We start from the raw sequence: 22,289 nt of genomic DNA, 5'->3' as shown, positions 1-22,289 counted from the left end.
TTTGGCTTGCGAATACAAAATTGATATCAAGGCGTTTTCCATATTTTTTATCCGTGTACCTATGTCTGCACTCGCACATGCATATGCATCCCAGTGCCTGCAAAAAGTATGCAAATAGAACACAATTTGCATGCAAAGTGCCATCAAGAGAGCGACAGAGTGCGAGCGTGTGGGTGGGCGAGAGGGCAGGCGTCGGAAAAAGTGGAGTGAATCTTATTAGCCGGGCCAAGAAAAACAAAAAGGGCCGGAAGGACGGAGGACGGAGGACGGAGGACGGAGGAGGGAGGAGGTACGGCTGTGCACCGCCGGTGTTCATAACGCAAAATTCAAGTCGCAGTTGAAGACCTTCCACAAAGTAGCAACCTTTTTCGCACATTCCGCAGAACATTTGTGCAGTACTCATGTGAAGTAAACATATATCGAGCCGTAAATGTAAGGCATGCACACAAAACGATTCATGTTGCAACACATTGCCAGTGCAGGAGATTCGACTGCCAGTGGGGGACCTTTATTCCAACTATAACTACAGGGGAGTCCCGGCTTTCAGCATGATCCCGCTTTGGCAAACACTGTGCGGCGTAAAAATCAATAGTAAAAAACAGAAACTCCGGAATACCTCGTAGATGCGTACTAAGAGAGGAATTTGTTCCCAAACAAACACAACTGATGTAAGGAGGAAAAGTGTTTTTCAGTGCTCTGAAAGGTACCTGTTTAAGTTACAAATTATGTACTTTCCACTTTTTGTTTGTTCTCAGTCCCCTTCGTTGCCTATTTGTATACTTCATTTGCGGTTTCACTCGTTATGGATGCCAGAATGACCTCGCTACAAATTGTTCCTGGTGCTTTGGCCTGCTTTGCTTTCTTGCATTGCATGTCTTGATTCTTACACATTTTAGCCATTAAAAAGCAGAACATTTTCCTCTTCTTTAACAGAAATTTTCACCGGAATTTCGCCCGACTCTTTTCTTTAACTCCGGCAAGCGGAACACAACGCGACAAAACACTGCCATTTTTTCGCTCACTTTTCCTTTGTTTTATTTGCTGCCTCCTGCGCTGCGCCTGTGAGTGTGGGCGGAAGTTTGCGTGCCTCTGCGTGGGGGTGGGGGTGGGGGTGGGCGTTGGTGTGAGGGTGTGTGCTGAAGTTTTACGAGCAAGCCGAACTGACATGTTAATTATTTTCCGTGGAACTCCAAAGACGAATAATACGCCTGCAGTGTGTGCGAGAAGGAGAGTCCGGCGAGGGAAGTGGGCGGTAATGAGTTAAAAAACTGCTGCCAGTGTGGGCCACTTGCCACTACTGAAACCGAAAAGGGGCAGCAGAGGAGAGGGCACTCCGCCGTAGAAAATTGGCCCAGAAACATTAATCAAATCGACTGGGCAGAGTGGCATCTAACGACATCCGCAAAAGTTTTATAACTTTGTTGTTTCCGAAGATAATTGCATTTGAATGCGCCTGCCTTATGCTTTATGCGATTTCAGCACGACATTTCTAATTTCATCGACTCATTTAAACTTCCAAGTCTTTGAAAGTAATTGCCCATGATCTTGGGATCAACTTACCCATTTAACAAGAACCTGGCTGTCTGCAACGAGAAAGAGAATTAGGGAAATTAGTTTCGGGGAGTCTCGGAAAACCTGTAAGAATGGTGTCTTAAATTTGGGTATGCATATATATTTTTTTGTGTCGGAAATTCACGTGGAGCTGCCTGCCTGCAGGGAAATTCTATATCTGTTTACAAATCTGCCGCACCCTAGGAAGACTTTACAACTGCTGGAGACTAAGTGCTATAGAGAATGTAAAAATACACTTCGAAAGGCTGGGCCGAATAGAAACTCCCCATAAAGGTGTTTCTTCATTGCCAAGTTTTACTGTGTAAACAAAACTCATTGGTTTATGTTTATTCGCGCAAAAATAGCGACACCATAGGCATCTCATACCAAGTTAGCCAGACAAGTTGGTTGTATGGAAACCTGAGGACGAATCGGCTTAATTTCGTCGTTTTTAAATACCTATATATATGGGTGTTACGAGTCGGATTCATGCGAGAATTCAGCAATAAGCTAGGTGCGGTTACAACCCCCTGAGATTATTGCCCGGAGCACGGGCTCGCCTTCTCCATCCCAAAAATATGGATGTGGCGATGAGGAACGGGGATGTCAATCCAACTACATAGCGAAATCCATAAAGATTTCGTTCGCCCAATGCCTCGGGACCCCGATTGGAGTGGGTAGCTTTGGGTGGCTCTAGGTGCAAAAATGATTGGGCGGAGGTGGAAGCGTGGAAATTTGGGGGCGTGGATACTGCAGAATCAAACAATAAATCTCTTTTCCCTGCGACGTTACACACACTAAGCTCATTTAGATTTATGTACCCCAAAACTGTTTTGTGGAAATCCATTTGTGTGCTGCAAACTTTTCTGCTTACGCATTTTCCTGCCTTCACTTCGCCACTCTTTTTTCTTTTTTTTTTTTTTGGCATTCGAGTAGTACCAGGCTACTAAAGTTGCCCACGTAGAAAATTCCCCCCTCACCGGCTTTCCTCTTCCGAAAATCGCGAAAAATCTATAGGAACATACTTTTGAGTGGGCCAAGTTTTTGCTGTCAATATCAATATAAATTTTCTAGAAAATTACCATAAATGTTTGATTTGAATAAAAGTTCCGCAAATGCTTTTTAGCAATGCAACATAATTTGTTTCACGGCAGTAGGTTGTTCCTATTTTATTATTTCGATCCCCTGGCACACAAAAGACGAGGGCTGCAAAAGTTTTATATTGCCTTTTACATTTTAAAGTAAATCGCTTCAAGGCACTCAGCCCTGCAAGGGTGAAAAAACAAATTAATACTGATTTCTATACGTTTCCTGCAGAAGAGGTTAACAGCTTGCTTCCACTTTTTTCCGGGAAATGCAGATTGTTTTAAGTTTGAAAAACTGCTTGTTAGGTATTTAGTATCCAGCTGATTCGATTGATTATTTATGCTCGGATTTATCCGGGTGAACAAAAGGAGCTAAGGTCTTCCCCGAGTCGCCCAGTCGCCCAGTCGCAATGTAGTTTTCTAGCTGGGGACACAACAGCAGTTGTAGTTGCAACTCGCAATCTCCGCCCAGGAAGCACGTTTCTTGTCCACGCAGCAAAGTCAACGTCAGTGGATGTGCACTCAACCAGGACACCTGTCTCCAGTTCTCCGCCCTTCTGCCACATGGATAAATGCAGTCTGCACTGCATAAGCACAAACAAGGGCACAAGAATCCGGGGAGTATGAACCCGAAGACTCACTCGATTTAATTCAGTTTGTTTAAATCGCAATAGAGGCCTCGGCTTTGGGTTGGCTTTCAGGGTAGGTAAACAAGTTGTGGGAAATTCGACTTTCATTTCTGGTATTAGATATCAAACTAAATAACACCACAGATGTATACTATTTGCAGGAAATTATTCAAAAACACAGAGTGACATGTTGAATATGTTTGTATTACTTTTAAGCCCCCTCCTCGGGAACGCCAAAAATAAGAATACCGAGCAAACAATGGGAAAGTTGGAAGCACAAAACGAGGGACAGTAATGCGAATCGACGTTTGACTTGGGAAACCTTTGTCACTCCGCTTACAAAATGGGCGTGTATATCTGTATCTGTTGAATGCTCAATGCGATGTCAGAACCAATTTGACTCTTTTGTATCGCGCCCAGATCTTTCTTTTGCGGAGAGGGGGCTCTCGTGCGGTAGTCAAGTCAATAAGGAAATACTTTTCGAAAGTCAATCAAAGCCGAGGAGGAGCCCTTCTTTTTGACTCTAGAGATTTCGCTTTGGGTATAAATGAAGCATTTTGGCTGGGTTTCGGGCTTCCGCTGGGCTCGCTGTTCGGGGGTTCGGGGCTGCTGTGCCACATCCGCGCCCTAATCTTTTTTCCAAAATACTAAAATACTGGTGGGACAATCAGTTTGTAACATTTCTAGGCTTATCGCCTCAACCCGAGAGGACGGGCTACTGACTACCGGCTACAGGCTACTGGCTATATGTATATATTAAAAGAGAAAAACAGGAGACCCGTGCTGACGACATGAGCTCAGGGGACACCATGGAGGTGGATTGGTGTGGATTGTAGATGTGAACGGTCAAGACCACGCGGCCTGGGCAACCGTTTTTCAATGGCTTTTGAGGCTTTTGTTATTTTTCGGCCCCCGAAAACCCCAGTGTTTTTTCCTCCTTTTTTTTGTTTTTTCTCCTCCTTTTTTGTAGCCCCATCTGCGCTGGATTTGTCAGCAAAGAAGGAGCTTTTGCTCCCTGTCAGAGATTCTGTATAGCTGTGCGGCAGGACGAGCCGGCACCCCTTCGTTATACTTTTTAATCGCCGTTTCGGAATTTAATAATTTTAGGTCGCAGGTCGCAGGCCGCAGGGCTTGGGCTTGGGCTTGGCCCTTGGGGTCAGGGGGTCACTACTGTAGCCTTTTGGGCCAGGCCCTTGTCGAAACACATTTTCCCCATTTATTTTTCTCTTAACCATTTTACACCTGTTTGCCATTTGTTTCAGGGCGAGTAAGTGGCAAAAGATGATCTGGCTGCCTCGTGTTCTTGTTTTCCAGCTTGACCTGTTGGCCTTCATTTGTTTTTTTCCGTTTTCTTTTTTTTATCCTGTGCTCTCACTTTTACTATGAAAAAGGCCACGTTGGCCGGTTGCTTTCAATTTATTTTGTTGCGCATAAATTCATTATTGTTTTGGGGAATAAAAAACTAAAAAATGTGGGCACAAGAAGTAATCTTTTTGGAGCCAGATAAAGGCAAAGTTAGTTGTACTATTGAGGCACTTAAAGATAATGTTATAAATTATTAGAACGTATAATACTTGGAAGGATCATATAAATGTATTTTGCTTTTAAAAAAACGATTCCATTATTTCAGCTAGTAAAAGTTGTAAAAAATAGAAGACAGCGTCGGATGTTTACTCCACAAATGGGTAAGAGATTTCTAGGAAGCGGCAGGGCATGTACTGTTGTTAACTATACTTTAGCATCGACACACACGTGATACACGCAGTCATTAGGATAAGTTAGTCTCTTGGACTATGGGAGCGGCACGTGCGTGACAGGTAAATTATCAACCAATCCCAATCCCAATGTCCGCCCCTCCGGGCCACAATTATCTGTCAAGCAAGCATAAAAATAATAAAAGTGCTCAATTACACCAACGCGTTTTCCAATACGTGCCCCACACGTGCCCAGCCGCCACACATGCATCGGAAAATAAATTATGAACATACTCGTACTATCGCTCTAGTTCAAATTTCAATTGTGCGATAAGCTAAGCGAAAATGAAATCGAAGCACGCAAGGAGTATTTCCCTTATGTGGATAGGGTAATGGCGAAATGTATCATATTTCTCGAAATAAATAAATATGAAGCATTATCCGGGAGTTTTTTGGATAGTTTGGATAACTCAAACTAACATTCAAGGAACACACAGTATTTTCAACGGTTATGATACATACGTCTAGTGATGCTGATCAAGAATATATACTCTTTATAGGGTCGAAGACGTCTCCTTTACTGCGTTGCAAACTGAATCAGCAGGACTGAATCATAAAACCCACTGCTAGGGTATAAAATGCCCATATATTTGTCAAATATGATATCAATCCTCTAGATCTTACCGGGTTCCTTTGAAGAGCTAGCTTCCCTTCGTCCGTATATCCGTTCGCTGCTTCACGTGTTTTGGTTGTTGTTATGGTTTTCAATGCTTGTGCTTGGCTCAAAGTAGCATGACGATTGGCTGACGATGACAACCTTTAAGATAAGAGGAGCATATATGCAGATAAGAGGATATATTTCAAGATAGGTATACAGGTTAATTTAACTCTAATTTTAATTGGCATTCTCAGGCTGGCACGCGGAGACGAGCAGGTGATTTGAGCATAAGGGAAGGCCTTGAAATGGAAAGCTCACTTCACCGCGGTGGCGTGTAATGTGATGGCGGCGATCAACTGCTGGTGGTCGCCTATTAGGCACCTAATCGACCATGCTCATGGGCCACCCATATCCTGGTTTACGGGATATACCCATATCCCCGCATGCCCACCAATAACCTAACCCATTCAATCCGTAGCCGAACACGTGAGGAGGAAACGAGCGATGCTGATTGACAGGCGCAGCCAATTAAGTGGTGCTCCTGGGAAACCGGGAAAACCCAGGACTTGGGCTCCATGCTGATTAGGGGGGCACTCCGATACGCCGGTGGATAGGTAGATGGATAGACAAACCCCTACCTGATGTATTCCAGCTCCTAGTGCTCCCAGCTATGATTCCGGTTCGCCCGGTGTGTGTGTGTGAGTGTGTGTCTGCTGCTGGACTGACGATGGATTTATTTCATCGCACAAAAATGGCAAACAGGAAACATGCGAGTGGAAGGACGAGGGTGCAGCAGCAGGGGCAGCAGGGGCAGCAGGGGCAGCAGCTGCAGCTGCCATTGCGAATGCAGCAGGAACGCAAAAGCAAAAGCAGCAGCAACAGCCACTGCATTGTCACGACGACAGCTGTCCTGGCAACAGGAATAGCAATAGCCATATCTATATATAGAATAGCAATAGAGCAGCAACAGCGAGTGGTCCGCGATTGCGGTAAGAGCTGATGAAATCGCCATAACCGTAACCAACCCCTACGCATCCCAATCCCACCCTCCGGCGTTCGATTCCCTCCGATGTGATATTAATGCAATAGAACTCGGTTATCGAATAAACATTTCGGTTCATTCTGAAGTCGGGGTTTTATTTATCGATTTGAAAACGGGGGATGCAACGACTGAGGGAAGATCGCACAGGAAAACTCTTCATTCGACGTTTAGGTTTTCAGTACACGAGAGCTCTTCCAAATTTATCAAAAACTGGATTCTTTTCTGTCCCGAGTTAAGAGTAGATTAAAAAATAGGGAGTTCTAAAAATTACAGTTTTCAGTACCAATTTAACACTACTGAATGGGCTATGCTAAAGGGTTGGTAAAAATGAAACGTGAATATAAAATGTGTTCATATTATCATATTCATATCTGTTCTGTTAAGCTGCCCTGCAAAGTATGCTTAGAAGTTCACAAAACTTAAACCTTCCATCAGCAATGTAAAGAAATAAGTAAATGAGCACCCCGAAGACAGGAAGCCTTCAAAGATCAATATCGAAATGCTTCTGCCCTTACACATTTATTTACCGACTCTAATACAGATATGGAAATGTTTACTTCTCCCTGAAACCATCATATTTGCGGGCTACAATCTCGGTACAGGGATTGCTCCATCTGTGTGCTGAACTGTGGCGGCGATGCCAGTCCACACAATTTGCAAACCGCGTTAAAGTGCCTTCTGCCAGGAGTCAAAGAATCAGCTGCATCTGCACCGCGCCGGTATCTCTATCCGCCAGAATAAGAACTTCATCCCATGACGAAGGAGACGACGACTTGGCAACATGAAGGGTCGGGTCGGGTCGGGTCGGGTCGGACCTCACCTTTCCGAGGGCGAATTAAAGGTTGGTATATGGGCGCCGTGTTAAAAACTGCAGCGAAAATTTGCATAAGCAATTACGGGCGCTTTTTGCAGGATGAAGGGGGGAACTTGCAGGCTAGCACAAATATTTTCTCCTTCGTCGACGTCTTTCCGTCTATTTTGCCGCTAGGTCGCTTGACAGCCAGCCAGCCAGCCAGCCAGCCAGCCAGCCAGCCAACCAACCAGAGGTGGGAATGGAAATGGCAATGGGACTAAGACTGGGGAATTCTGGATGGAATTGGCTGGGGTGGCCGTGCCCATGCCCGTGCATCGCCATCGAAGCAACGTCATCATCGTCGAGAGGCGTCGCCAAGTGGCTGCCACGAAATATGTAATGCATCAAAACAAAAATAACAAGTGTCGTGGAAAAAATGCAACATTGCACTTAAGCACAAGGTGTGCCAAAAAGAGGAGAAAAAAGAAAGGAAAAGGCGAGGTTTACGGAACGCCGAGGCCATGGGCAAACGGAATGGGTGATTCCAAGTACCCCTCAATAGAAGGATCCTTGCCGAAATAAAATATATTCAAGGCACCTTCATAATGAGCAGGCGGCATTCAGTTGCCAACGCCTTCTTAAAAACTTATTTATGATCTTACGTTGGCTAAGGGACCAGCCGATAGCCAGTCTTTTGAAACATAGTCCATATTATAATTTCAAAATATACCTATTATTAATTAAGCTTGATCTTGATTGGTTTTAGTCAAATATAAAGTTAAGATCAATGTTTCTTGAAAACGCCCATTTTTGTCCATTTCTTTCTACTATTAAATACAACTTTGATGTATGATTCAATTCGGGAGCTTGAAATACTTCTAAGTTCTTAAAATGTGCATAAAAAATTGATGTTTCCGTGGGGGTCTGTTGTAGAAACACGGGGAGATGCGTCACATAAAATTCGTATAATGCACCGCAACTCGAAGGGGGAAAAAGTGGGGTGGGAAATGCTGTAGGGTTTCTTTGCTGACTGAACTTTTGAGGAAATCGGCTCACAGTTTGAGAGCTGTGCAAATTTCCCGGGAGCTAACAGAATTTATTTTTGTGCGCCCATTTCGGGGCGAAGTTGTGTTGTGCAGGCAATTAAAGTTGCAACTTAAAGCCACCATTTGCCACTTGAAAAAGCTGTTTGGTAAACAGAAAATAAGTGGCCAATTTATTTGGTGCAAAGCCCTCAAAGGAAGCGAAATTCTGCAGGTCTGCTGATTTATGACCAGCAGCATTCCATTGAAGTATGAGGTTGCCGTCGGCGTTATCTGAATCAATCAGTTGGTAATTATAATAGGTAGGCTTCGCATTTTTTGTTTGCTCCTGCAGAACGTGTGAAGGAAGTAAGGAAGTAAGGATACCAAGGTCATTTTTACGACTATTTTTGGAATTTTAAATATTAATATTTAACTAGGTTATCGGAGATATCTTTATCAACCATTTTACAGAATTAAAGAAGTTCAGAACGAAGTTCAGAATGAAATATTAAATTACCATTTTAACGATTTCCTTTGGTATTCAACTTGAGAATTCATCTTCGAATCAATTCCGAATGTCGGGACTTTTCGATAGATTTGCATACTCCCCATATTCGATTAGAAGGCAGGTCGATACCTCCCCAACACAGTTTCTTTTTAGGTTCGGTAAAACAATCTTTAAAGGTTCCGTTCCACCCGAAGGCGGAAGTCTCGTGCAGTAGCCAGTTTATAATGTCTGCATTATTCCAGTTTCGGCTGTGGTGGAACCTACAATCCCTCGATGATTTAGCTGGCCTCACAACCAAAACCCTCCAGATCCTGACCAGACCGCTAACGGGTTCGTTAGCCGTCGACGGCCACTGCAATCAGTTAAACAATGTTGCATATTAACGCGTAACCAAGCGAAATGGCGCCATCAAAACAAAAAAAACCCACAAACACTGAACTTCCACTTCACATTTCACATCTGCCCAGACTCGAGAAGTGGAGCGGAGTGGACGACGGACCGCAATATCTTTGCATAAATAAAACATAAATTACCGACAGGCGGTGTCGGTCGCTCTGTCGGTTGGTCCTTGGAACTGGGAACAGGGAACAGGGAACACGGAAAGGCATCTGGTCTATGGGGTGTACGGTGCATGGTGTCGTGGGTCGGCTATGGGTCTGGGTGGGCTAATTAAAACACTTGATGGCCTCTTCTAGCGACTGGGCGTCTGGCGTCTGGTGTCAAAGCCTCCTAGCTGGCGCCCTTGTCGATGGAGAATTTCGAATGGGCGCCCCGAAGGCTGAGAAGGATGATGTTTTTATTACACTTTTTCCCTCCACCCTTCGCCCTGCGCCCTGCTCCCTGCTCTGCTGATGAAGGGGGTGGTGTTGTCCTCCTGGTAATGGGTAAGCCTTATCCTGGAGGCGTGTCTGTTTTATTACGCGGAAGGGACAGCTGTCGATGTAGAGTCTTTTCTGTTGGCCTCCACAGCAAAAGCAAAAGCAAAAGCAGCACCAGAAGCACCTGGCACGCACTGCGAATAATTTATTGATATTAAGTGCTATTAATTATGATGCCATTTAAAAACGTATTCATTGGAGACTTTTCCTTTCGACAGTGGGTCGGTCGCCGGTTTTTGAGGCTTTGCCTTGGTTTGTGTAGGATTGATTTGGTCTGGCTTAAATTGATTTCGTGAGCATAGCCACGGAATTTTAATGTATTTTGGCAGGAGGAGATTTTGTGTGGTAAACTGATTTATTTCCTACACTTGAGTAAAAAAATTAAAATTGTAACTAATTTTAACTTATTCAACAACATAAAAGTATGTCTATGGAATTAGGATATGTTATGATAGAAAATGCTTCTTAAAGAGTATTTAATGTACTAGGAAGTGGTGGAAAGTAGTGCTCGAAATGTGGTAGAAAGAAATGGTCTTTGAAAACAAGGGCGATTTTACACGCCGAACATTAAGATTGAGAACTTACACCTGGAAAAAACATTGGTAGTAAATTGAAACATTGAAAAAATTCTAACTTTGTATACTCTTGCATAAAGTATATACCTTCTTGATCAGCATCATTAGACGAGTCGATCTAGCTATGTTCGTTTGACAGTTTCGACTTGCCGAAGTCGATTGCCTTTCTTGTTATTTTTGAAATCATTCTATTAATCTTAAGATTGAAAACGTCCATTTAAACATTCAAATGTGGAATTTCAAATCCAATACACTATTTTGTCATGAAATACTAAAATTAGCTTGAGGTTTTTACAAGTGTTTTTCTTACGAGTGAGGACAAATATTGGAAATGGGCGAACTTGGTAAATGTTGTAAAGTTGGCATCATACCCGTCGTCTTGGTGGGTTTATAGGGGGTCACGTGCTAACTTGGTTCATTTTTGGATATTTTACCAGTGCCTCCGACACGTTTACTTTTAGTGTAAAGCGTCATCCAAAAACGAAGAGCACCGAACGGAAAAAAGAATCGTTGGACAAGGGTTTTTTGTCGAAGTGGGGAAAGCGAAGGGAGTGTGCGAGTGACGGCAACTTGTTTTAGTTGTCAGACTATTGCGATTGGGAAGAGAACATGACAAAAATGAAAAGGTATAAAAATTTCGAACATAAAATTTAACTTCTGCTCCCTTTCTGTGAGTGCAGGGACATTAAAAATCTAGAGTTACAGACTCAGACTACAACAACTAAAGCAAAAAATAAAAGTCTAGATAAAGGGGATGGAAGATGCGAAATCCTCAAGAGCTTTTCGCCGCTTTATCTTATTTGACCCAAACGGCATCAGTCGTTAAAGCCAAGCGGATTGTGCCATTGAATCTGTGCAGGACCTCTGCTCTAACCATTGAGCACTGTTTTATGGCATAAGCTGCATATAATCTTGCCAGAAACTAAAGTGATGAATTATAGTACATAAAAAATTGCAAGGTATTATGAAATAATGCTAGGATAGAGCGAAATATCACAAGGTTTATTATGTCATTTTATTTATTTCTTCTTTTTTATACCCGTTACTCGTAGAGTAAGAGGGTACTAGATCCGTCAGCTAGTATGTAACAGGTAAAAGTAAGCGTTTCCGACCCCATAAAATATATATATTCTTTATCAGGATCACTAGCCGAGGTGATCTAGCCATGTCCGTCTGTCCGTCCGTCCGTATGAACGCAGAGATCTGGAAAAGTATAAGAGCTAGATTATTCATACTTGGCATGCAGATTCATGGGCTTCCAGCGGGGTGCCACGCCCACTCTAGCAACCCACAATCCGCGATAGAAAAAATTTTAAAAATATTAACAGATATTTATTTGTCTCGACAATACCTAACGACTCACCAAGAAAAAGGTGCCACGCCCACGCAACACGCTTAAATCTATCTGCCGCCCACATAACATCTACTGAAAAAGCCGGTAGGTGGCGCCCTAAAATATCGCTTTTCTGCTTATATATTTTCTTTATCCTTTTGCTCCCTTAAGCTGAGTAACGGGTATCTGATAGTCGAGGCACTCGACTATAGCGTTCTTCCTTGTTTACTTTCAGTTTATGCTGCATTCCCATGGCCATAAAACTTATCTTTTAAGCTTTAAAATTTGTCTTTAGCAAGCGAAGAAAGCGGGTGATAAAAAACAAACTGTAAGGTAAATTTAACTGACGAAGCCGGTTTGACTTTTTGTTTTACTAAAAGTGTTGACCTAAAGGGGCATTATAGTATAAAAAGGGAAGATTTAAATAAAATATACCTTTTTTACTAATATTCACATTTAGTAATATTTTTAGCGGGTAATGGTTACACAGAATTATATAAAATTCTTTCGTTTTACACTCTTTTCGCACATATCTACTTTAAAAAAAAAGAATCCGATTAAAATTAAATTTCTTGGTCATAAAACTATTTTAATTATTCACAAAACAAGGAAATTTCTATACGTTGTTATGCAAAAACATTGAAAGTGAATGGGGAGTTTTTGTTAATCCTTCTGCTACCATTGGCTATTACCACCCATACGGGTGTGCTAGTATTATAGTATATAGCTAGTATGGATAGATTAAGATCTGACTTGAGCTTAATGGAGCTAGCTTTATGTAACTTTTAGTGGCGCCATCGTCCAGCTGTGGATTTCCCCCCGCCAAATTTCATTTCGGCGATTTAATCAAGCGAGTCAGGCCAAACCGCCCATTTAAGTTACGTGCAAACCTCACGAACGAACTAAACCAGCGACCAAAGGATGTGAGCAACGGGGGAGGAGGTCATATGCCACATGGCACAGGGCACATGACTGTGGGGTGCGGAGCCGGCCGCATAACGTTCCAAATTATAAACGAAATCAAATTAATGTAAATCGCGTCGTACCCATACTAGCTCGTTTACGTATACGGCACTACAATTTTAATAGCTCCTGCGGTTTTGCGTGCAATTAAACATTTCGTCTCAGCAGGCGGAGGGTTGGAGCTCAGAGGTGTCGAAGGAGTTAAGGCGGAGTGGGCTTCGGAGCATGGAAACATTTAATGGATAGAGACATGATCCGGGAAATAGCTCAAAGAGCCTTGTACTTTTAATAGCAGGGGAAATTAAATGGAGTTTAATTTACTCATTTTCATCACAATGGAGTTGGAGGTAAGTCTTTGGAAACTCCATAGAATATCCGACATGTTTTGTTCATTTCATGTAGTTAAACTTTCCATTGAATGAGTTAAAATAGCTAGTCTTAGTTTAGTGGATTTAGCTGTGAGATGATTTAAACGTTTCTGAGTTCTACCAATTTACATTACGATCTTTTTCTACCTGCAGAATCTGAACTTTCTATTTAAAACTGAAGCTACACTATTAGAGAATTCAAACACAAACTCAAAGAGGTATCCCACATCGAAATCGGAGTCCATTAACTAAAGTTATGGAATCTAGAAGTTCAGTTTTGGGTCCCATTCTGAAACCCATGGGAAATACGGAAGAATCGAACATGAAAATGGGCTAAAATTTTGACCCTCTTAGAAAATAAATATTTGAATGCAGATTTTTAGAGAATTCAACCACAAACTCATAGAGGTATCCCACATCGAAATCGGAGTCCATTAACTAAAGTTATGGAATCTAGAAGTTCAGTTTTGGGTCCCATTCTGAAACCCATGGGAAATACGGAAGAATCGAAGATGAAAATGGGCTAAAATTTCGATCCTCTTAGAATATAAATATTTGAATGCAGATTTTTAGAGAATGCAACCACAAACTCATAGAGATATCCCACATCGAAATCGGAGTTCATTAACTAAAGTTATGGAATCTAGAACTTCAGTTTTGCGTCCCATTCTGAAACCTATGGGTAATACGGACATTTGACTAGAGTGCACAGCCAACAAGGTTAGAAATTGGTTTCAATTCACTCGTTTTCATTACACTGACAAGCTAATTCGCTTAAAAGTCGAGTTTGCAATATGTATCGTTCCTTTGTCAGAATTCCCGCAACATTGCGTTTGGCCAGGATCCATCGAAATTGACTTTCGGCGTCATCCGTTGTGAAGGGCCCCATTGTGAGCTCCTACAAAGTTTGTCTCGTTGGACACTTTTTTCGACTTATCACGTCCTTCTGCCAAGTCGGTAGTCGGTTGTCGGTAGTCGGCAGTCATCCCACAATGCAGGTCCTGTGCATGTGTCCTTGGCTAATGCTGAAGATCTTTGTTTTGCTCCCGGTGTTCCCATTCCATTGTCAAAATCGGTATTCATATTCCCGCCGGGGGGCAAAAAGGATTGTTGGCTGTCGCCGAAGCTGGGCCGCCCACTCCCCGAACACAGTCCCCTCCAGCTTCTTTGTGGGCCGAAATATCGGACAAGCACTTGTCACTTTTCACTGCAGTTGGCAACAGAAACAGAAACAGCAACTGGCAACTGGCGACAGGAGGAGCGGAAGGCAATGGGTTGAACAACAGGATGGATGGTGCAGCTTCTCGCATGGCTGATGCTAAAAATGCATCATACCAGATGCCTCCAAGACTCCTGAATAGGTCATTAACTTTGGCTAGCAGCCATTTCGCTTCGCCTCACTTCGTCACTTCAAGTGCGGTTTTTAAAATTGATTGAAGCAATTTAAAAAGTCTTCCGGTAGACGACGACACTGGTCGACATTTTGATTACGAAATGCACATATATATTCAGGTAGGAAAAAGAAACAAAAAATAAAAAATATGAAGGGGAACGGGGAGAGGAGTGGGAAAGCAGACGTATAAATCTGGAAAACGTTTTCGTTTTATTCGGATTCGTTTGGAATACCCCCACCCATTTCACCATCATTCCATTTAAAAAGCAATTTGATTTATTTGCCATGCAAACGCCAAACAGCGACAAGAACAATGCCAGCGACAACAAACAACAACCAGCAACAACCATCGTTGATTGTTGTTCGTGTTGGTGTGGTTGTTGCCGTGGTTGTTGCTGTGGTTCCTGCTGCTGCTGATTTGGCTGACTCTGTTTTTGTCACTCGTAGCATGAAACATACCAGACTGACTCCATATATAAACATATATACATAGAGCCATCTAGCCAGCCAAGCCCAATGTATAATTATAATGGCATTTTGCCAAAATACTTTACAAAAAATGAAACACAAACACATGTTTCTATGTCAAGGCAATGGCAATGCTCGATGGATATAGGGGCGTGGCATTATTATGGGTGTGGGGCATCATAGTTGGCCGACTCGAATGCAACATGGCGCATTATGCAGCGTATGCTAAACTTTCGCCAGGACGCAAAACACAAGCCGACATGATAGCAGTGATAGCATTGAGGATTCCCCAGCAGCTGAAATTGAAACTGGGAAACTACACCCAACAATGAAATCGGTCCTTCTGAGGAAATAATCCTTTTGTTATGACCTCGCGCGAGGCATCACAATTGACCGGGTATACGCATTTACATACTACCTTCGTTATCTAATCAATTCAGACTTCCATTTACAAAAATTAAATCACTAAATAAAATAAATGCATATGCATTTAAAATATTTTTTAAAACCTAATTATATTAAAACAACCATTGGTATGTTGTGGTGATGCTGATCAAAAATATATACAGGTTATATGGTCGGAGATCACTGTGTTTGGAAGCAACATATCGATTTCACTGTCATGTCATAAGTTGGTTAAGAATAGTTTAAATCAAATGTGGCAAGGAGGAAATACCAGTAGGTTACAAATGAAAGGGTTAACGGACGGCAAGCATGAATGGGTAAGATTAGGTTGGAGGGTTGATTGGTGGGCAGCAAAACGAGAACAGGACATTATGAAAATGTCGTTGTCGTTGTCGTGGGCAACATATAAATTGCATTTTGGAAAATGTTGCATATCATATTTAAATGTAAGGGAAAATAAATCAACTTTGTTGACATTTGTCAGTTTTTTTTCCATACTTTTGCCGTTGCCTTGTTGTTGTTATTATTGCTGCAGTTGGTATTTGTCGTTGCAATTGTTATTGTTGTTCTCGTATATGTTTATGTTGCGTTCCTGCTGATGTTTCTGTAGCTATTTCAGCTGCTCCCGCTGCCTCGAAATCCAAGCACAAAATTCAGTTTTTGTGTGTTCTTTTCACTCCCCACAGTTTTGTTTCGTTTCGTTTCGTCTCATTTTTATTTTTTCGCTTTCATATTTTAGCCCTCTCCGCTGAAAATGTCAAGCGCACTTGCACGACCTCCCAGCCACGCCTTTCAACTGAGTGCTCCTTATGCTTCTGCTGTGTTGACTGACAAAATGCTTCTAAGTGCACAATATTGCTCACATGGCAAAACGTGGGCGAAGAACTCTTCGGAGGTTCCGTGGGGGAATCCTCAACATCCCCTACATCCCCCACTTGGGAGATCACACTGACAATAAGCAAATGACTAGAGCAACAAGACGAATACGCTACACAGCACACTAACAGAAGCAGGAACATCAACAGAGCAAGACTTTTCGAAAAGTTTTAAAAGCATCTCCGTCTCACACTTTTCCTGGGCTAATGCGAGTTTGTCCGGAACTCATTATCTGCTAGATTCACCGGGCCACCGAAAGCATACCTGAAGCATAAATACACTTAAAAAATTAAGCCCCCAAGAAAAAAAACACAATGAAACAGTGTTTGGCTTTTCTAGAAATCACTTTCCCATTAAAGAGAAAACGTAAAAAGGTAACAGATATTTTCTATAATATTAAGAAATTTGAGAGTAATAGGAAGGGGGTTTAGAATTGTCGCACATGCTGGATTTTTAATTAAAAGTATCTTTTTAATTCAATGTGAAAATTATCGCATAAGTTGAACGTTGGTAAGTTTTAAATCTTCTTAGATCCTAACAGTATAAGTAAAGCTCATTTTTTTAAATGTATAATTTTGCACAAGTGTAAAGCTAGTTGTGAATAAATGTATTTTTCCAAAACGCAGATAATAAACCAAAGGGAGACTGGCAGATTCCCGTAAGAGTATTCACCATATATTACGTACTTTTACACTAGTTACCCCATTTAATTTGAGTTTTCCCAAGTTGAGCAGATAGTTCAAAACTAGAAACGCAGGTCCCACGTGCCATTTGCAGTTTGATGATGGAGGAGCTTAAAGGGCGATAGTAACCAAAATATCCCACTTTCGTATTCGGGTTGGTTTGGGTAACATTAAAACTGTAAGCATCAATGGAAATGCAATCGGTGGCTATAAATCAGAGTCTATAAAATGCTCAAAATACTTACTCGCCCAGATAACTTATCTTCGAGTCACAGGGCTAAAAATAAAATCATCGAGATGGTTTTCGTGGACTGCGTCGGGTGGGGGTGTCATTTTCGAGAACACGCCTTTTCTGAACGAACATCCATCCCCGGCGCTGCCCTGATAATAAGTATTGAATTCGCCTGATAACGGACAAAGCCGCTTATCGCTTCGCACATTTACTTTCGATAAGTAGGAAGCTTGTGTCGATGACGCTCGACGGCATAAATCAAAAGTGAATGTTGAACAAAAGCGACCAACGCGGAATGGCAAACAAAATGCACAGAGCAGCAGTGCAACAGAGCAACATTTACTGCATTTAGCCAACGCATTCCATGAACTACGAACTGTTTGTAAAATGGGCAAAATTATTTGGCTCTGCCACGTATGTACAAAACGTAGCACATTTTGTTTGAGTTGTGTTTTAGTTTTTGTCATCTCGTGGTGGGAAATTTTCAAATTAAGTCGACAACGCACTGAAAAATGAAAATAAAAAACTTTGAAAGCCAAGCACCCATTTTTGTCATGTTCGAGTTCGTTATGCATAGAGTTCTATCAGATGTCATTACATCCAACTAAAAAGTGCACACATTTGGTGCATATAAATAACTAAAGCAGTTGGAGCATCGGGTTTCTCTACACGAGCCCCATGCTGATTAAGTTTGTTTAAAATGTTTGCCTCTCGGACACAGTGTGAATGACTAATGAATTATTAGTTTCTAGCCAACTATAAAAAAGGGGGGAAATGGTAGAAAAGGTGCATGGTGGACTTAAACTGAATACACACGAAAAACATTTTTGAAGCTATTGTTCTACAAATGAGTCATATAAATCTGTGTAAAACAAGTTGTTTATCTGCTTTTAAAACTTGTGAAATTCCAAATTCGAATGTCAAGGGTCAATATGCTACAGGGTTTGTTTAATTGATTTCGAAATACCACCTTAATTTTCATTGCACACTAGTTAAATGTGTTTCAGAACCGCAGTTGCCAAAACACTTAAGATAATGACAAATTAAAAAGTCTTAGAAATTCCTAAAATATTTCGATACGTTTGTCCCTAATTTGTGGTCAGGATGTACTTTGATTTATGGCCGGAGGCATTTTGATATTTCTTACAAATTCCTTCTGAGATGTCATGTTTGCCATAATTTGGGCCCGAGAGGAAGGTTTTTTCTCACCCAATTGCTTGCAACATTTGCGCCTATTTGCGAGGACGAAGGACTGACTGAATACCCTAAATGTTCTTTTTACCCCTGGTTTTTTGCTCGCCTCGTGCTCAAATCTCTTATCAATCACAAGGGACCCTCATTTGATTGTTGGCTGAAAGAGACATTTGTGACACCCCAGCTGGTAATTGTTTGTAAATGCTGACCTCTCGGGAGCCATTTCGAGTTGGCCAAGAGCAAAAATCGTGAATTTAGGACAGCGTTTGAGGGCCAGCCTAATTAGTAGGGCGAGGTTTGCGGCGGGGTAGATGGGTGGCTCGGTGGATGGGTGGATGGGTGGATGGGTTTCTGGTGGGGTGGCTCGAACACGGCCTTGAGGGGACTTTCCGCTACCGTTAATCTGCTACTCTGCTGCTGACGTTTGGGCTCGTGTTGCTGCTGTTCCTGCTGTTACTTGTGCTGCTTCTACTGCCACTGCTGTTGCCTAATGAGCGTCAATTAAAGTGGCATTAACGCAGCTCGACGGCCAAGTGGGACCCACCAAAGCGATCCGATCAATCAAGGCACAATGGGGAAGGTGATTGTTGGCAAAGGGAAAGCCTTGCCTTTTGCTTAGCATATTTTTGCTGTGTGTGTTTCAGCATTCCTGAGTTTCCCCTCAGCCACCCGTACGAACGTAGAAATAAATTGAGTGGAAATAATTTTTTTATGTTCATTTCCTGCCTTTATCTGCCACCCATTTTCTCTGCTGTTTTGCCTTTTTATGAATTTGTCGTTCGTCTCGTTTGCCGGCCGTTTTATTGTTGAACTTAAGTAGATTATTTGTTTATTAACACAAAAGGCAGTCGTGAACGGCGTCGGGACCCAAACAAAAAGGGATCGCAGAGCGGAAAAGGAATAGTAGACCAAAGTCTCGGGTCCATTGTTGTTAACTGGCCAACACATTGGCTCTTATTGAAGAAAATAGCCCTATTTTTTCATATTCCGTCTGAAACGACAACCTTACTTATTCTTTTCTCGACTTGCTGATATTTTCGTTAACAGCGGGAATAAAGAAATAACGCTGTTGGTCGGCACGTTACAAAATGTAAGACATACTTTTAGGCCCAAATGCCCTTACAAAAGTGTCTAAATGTATGCAGCGAGAAAAGGATACATCGCTTTTCCGTTTCAATACATTTTCTTGCATATTTTTTTAGAAACCATTAATGATTTTTAGTATTAAACCAATTCGATTATTGATACCAATCAACAGAATAAACATTGTTGTCTAAAAGTACACAGTATACCACGAACAAAAAACTGCCAGAAAGAATTGCGTTCCATGAGTACTCACTGCTTTTCATCAAAATTGATTTTCAGCTTGGCTCTTAAAATGGTTCAATTTTGAAAGTTTCCTTACCTGTTCGGGTAGATATATATTGGCAATGCAAACTTATTTCTTTCAAAACTTTAAATTATGGATGCTTCAAAATTTTATGAGTGGCGGGGCGGAGCTGGTGAAATGGTGGTGGTGTCGCCGAAATTTTGATTTTGTTCGTCATTTAAACTTTGTCAGTTCCGCGCGCTCGTAGATTGCAAGTACACCACCGTTTATTTTTGTTTTGCCCATCTTCGAACTGATGGCGGATAGTGATGTCACCGGTGATTTCTTGATGGTTCCGACAGCTCGGCGGATATTATCGCAGAGCCCCCTCCTAACCGAAGCTCATTATCAGAAGTAATTTAACTTTAAGGATGCTTCAGCGCTAATGAAGGGCTCCCCATCTTCTCCACAAACAGCTGTTCCGGTCATCTAAAAGCTGACATTTTTGCGAAAGGTTGAAGAACGCCTAGAGGTGTAGCGCGCGAAGGACCAAATTATTTCCGACAAAATTAAATTGCATCCGAGCATCCGGCAAAGTTTGGTGATATCACCTTAATGATTGGCCAGCTTTTTTTAATGAAACTTTCGTTTACATATGTTTTGACCTATCAAAGTCATCTATATAAGCATTTAATAAATACAATTCATAATATTAGGCATTCTAGTGGGGCTGCCCTAAAAAATATTGCTTAACAACTAACACCCAATGGAATTGATTCGCTTTCTTTAGTTATGATATAAAATTACCTCAACAGAGTAAAATAAAAATAATTAAAATGAATAAAACCTCTTGCGATTAAAAAAAGATTAAGGGAACTGTGACTTATGTCCCTTCATAGTATTTTGGGGAATGTATTTTGATTCATTCATCATTTTACGTTATTCATAATTTTTGTTTTCAATAGATACGAATATTTCTGGAACCTTAAGCTATACGCTTTAGGAACTCCTTAAATATTTTAGAGAATGTAAATCAAAATTGAAAACCGTTTTTTCTGCTACAAATGGCAAATCGTCTTTGGGTAAACCCAAAATTTGAATATTTTGTGGAAGGTGGCTGGCTCTAGCTGGCGCCGAAATATTGATGTCGTTGTTAGTGGCATTTGCATTTGCATTTGCATTTGCAGTTGGAAACAGTTGGGAGTTGGGTGTTTGGGTGTTGGGAGGAAGGCCATTTCTGTTTTTTTTTTACTTTTTCGTTTATTTTTTTCAGAAATACTCAAACATACTCAATATAAACGAGTGCCGCGGGGCACAAATTCGGTCTTTAAAGTCACTGATGGTAGTAGTTATACTATACATTGGGTGCACTATTCGTGAAAATGCTGCTGGCGCTGACAATCGCAGCGATTTCTTTGTAATTTCATCGATTTTGGCAACGACTTGGCTCCCGATGACTGATAAAATTAATGAACATTCAGAGCTCTGACCTGAAAAATGAAATGCACCAATGCTGTCGCTTCAGTTGCTGCTGATGTTGCAGTTTCTCTTGATTTCTAAAGCTATTGCAGTTGCAGTTCCAGTTCCAGTTGCAGTTGCAGTGGGTGGAGCGAAGGGTAGAAGCCTTTGGATGATTGAACAGGCACACAAAAACAAAATCAATTTATTTGCGATTATTCAACGGATGCAAAAACAGAATGGAAGAAAACACAGTAGAAAACAGTGCAGAATAACAGCTAAATCAATGGCCAGTGGCTCTCGGATTTCAAGGAGTTCTCCCGCTTCTGCTGCTGCTTCTGCTGCAGTTGAATGAATAAACAAGATATATTCTTCAATAAATAACGCAGAAAAGTGAAATCCGTTTATTGCAACTAATTGCATTCAATTGAACTTTTATGGGGCCTGTGCCACTGGGCCCTTGCTAATAATGTATCGGATAACTTACTCTCTGATGCTCCGTTAAGTAAACACTGCTGCCACGGGCTAAGTTAACAACAATGTACTCTGAAATATTGCTCTTGGCATTCCATACCCGAGTGCAAATCGCCCAGAGGAGGTTGATGTGGCTGCAGTGGATGCACTGCATCGTGCTGCATATTAAAGTGCTTTTAAAAGAAAGGTCAAGTGGTCGGTCAAATTCGATAGAATTTGCCGGCGGCAACGATCGCAGCAATTTCAGCCTCAGTTTCCACAACAGCTGCGGGAATTGTGTTATCAGAAGGCGAACTTAAATTGAATACCGGCTTCAGCTTTATTCATCTTTAATTTTCAGAAATTGCCGGACCAGGGCGACAAAGAATGCCCACTCTGTTAAGCCCACACTTAGCAAAAATATTGTTCTCAATTCGGATTACTTTATTTTAAATATTTTAGTTTTAGGAAAAGAAGGCAATTATGTTTTTAACATAACGATTAACTTACTAAATCTATTTGTATATCTTTTTTTAATCTTTGAAAACTAGTCAAGAATGTTTATTCCCATAAAAAAAATACTCCGAGTTTAAAAAAATAAAAGCGCCCCTGTAAAAAGTAAACGTATATCGTACTAAGAACAAATACTTTTGGAAGCGACAATAAAACGCATTTGTAATTTTTTAGAGCCCACAAGTAACAAAGCCGTCAGGAAA

General features: G+C 41.6%; 1 protein-coding gene across 6 annotated transcripts in view; it reads right to left on the bottom strand.

Moving 5' to 3' along the window:
• Positions 1-22,289, bottom strand: part of LOC108024267 (uncharacterized) — a 104,912-nt gene that overhangs the window by 22,705 nt on the left and 59,918 nt on the right. For 3 of the 6 annotated variants that reach the window (XM_044093589.2, XM_044093590.2, XM_044093592.2), the window contains 2 exons: positions 5,644-5,776; positions 1,561-1,583 (listed from right to left, as the gene is read on the bottom strand). The gene's annotated coding sequence lies outside the window, so the exon portion shown is untranslated. The remainder of the gene's footprint in view (positions 1-1,560; positions 1,584-5,643; positions 5,777-22,289) is intronic. The other 3 variants (XM_050885993.1, XM_050885994.1, XM_044093594.2) reach the window with 2 other exon arrangements.

The sequence above is a fragment of the Drosophila biarmipes genome, chromosome X, assembly GCF_025231255.1.
Source record: "Drosophila biarmipes strain raj3 chromosome X, RU_DBia_V1.1, whole genome shotgun sequence".
NCBI classification, from domain to species: Eukaryota; Metazoa; Arthropoda; class Insecta; order Diptera; family Drosophilidae; genus Drosophila; species Drosophila biarmipes.
The sequence above is the reverse complement of the archived record's forward strand: the minus strand, read 5'-3'. Positions and strand labels throughout refer to the sequence as shown.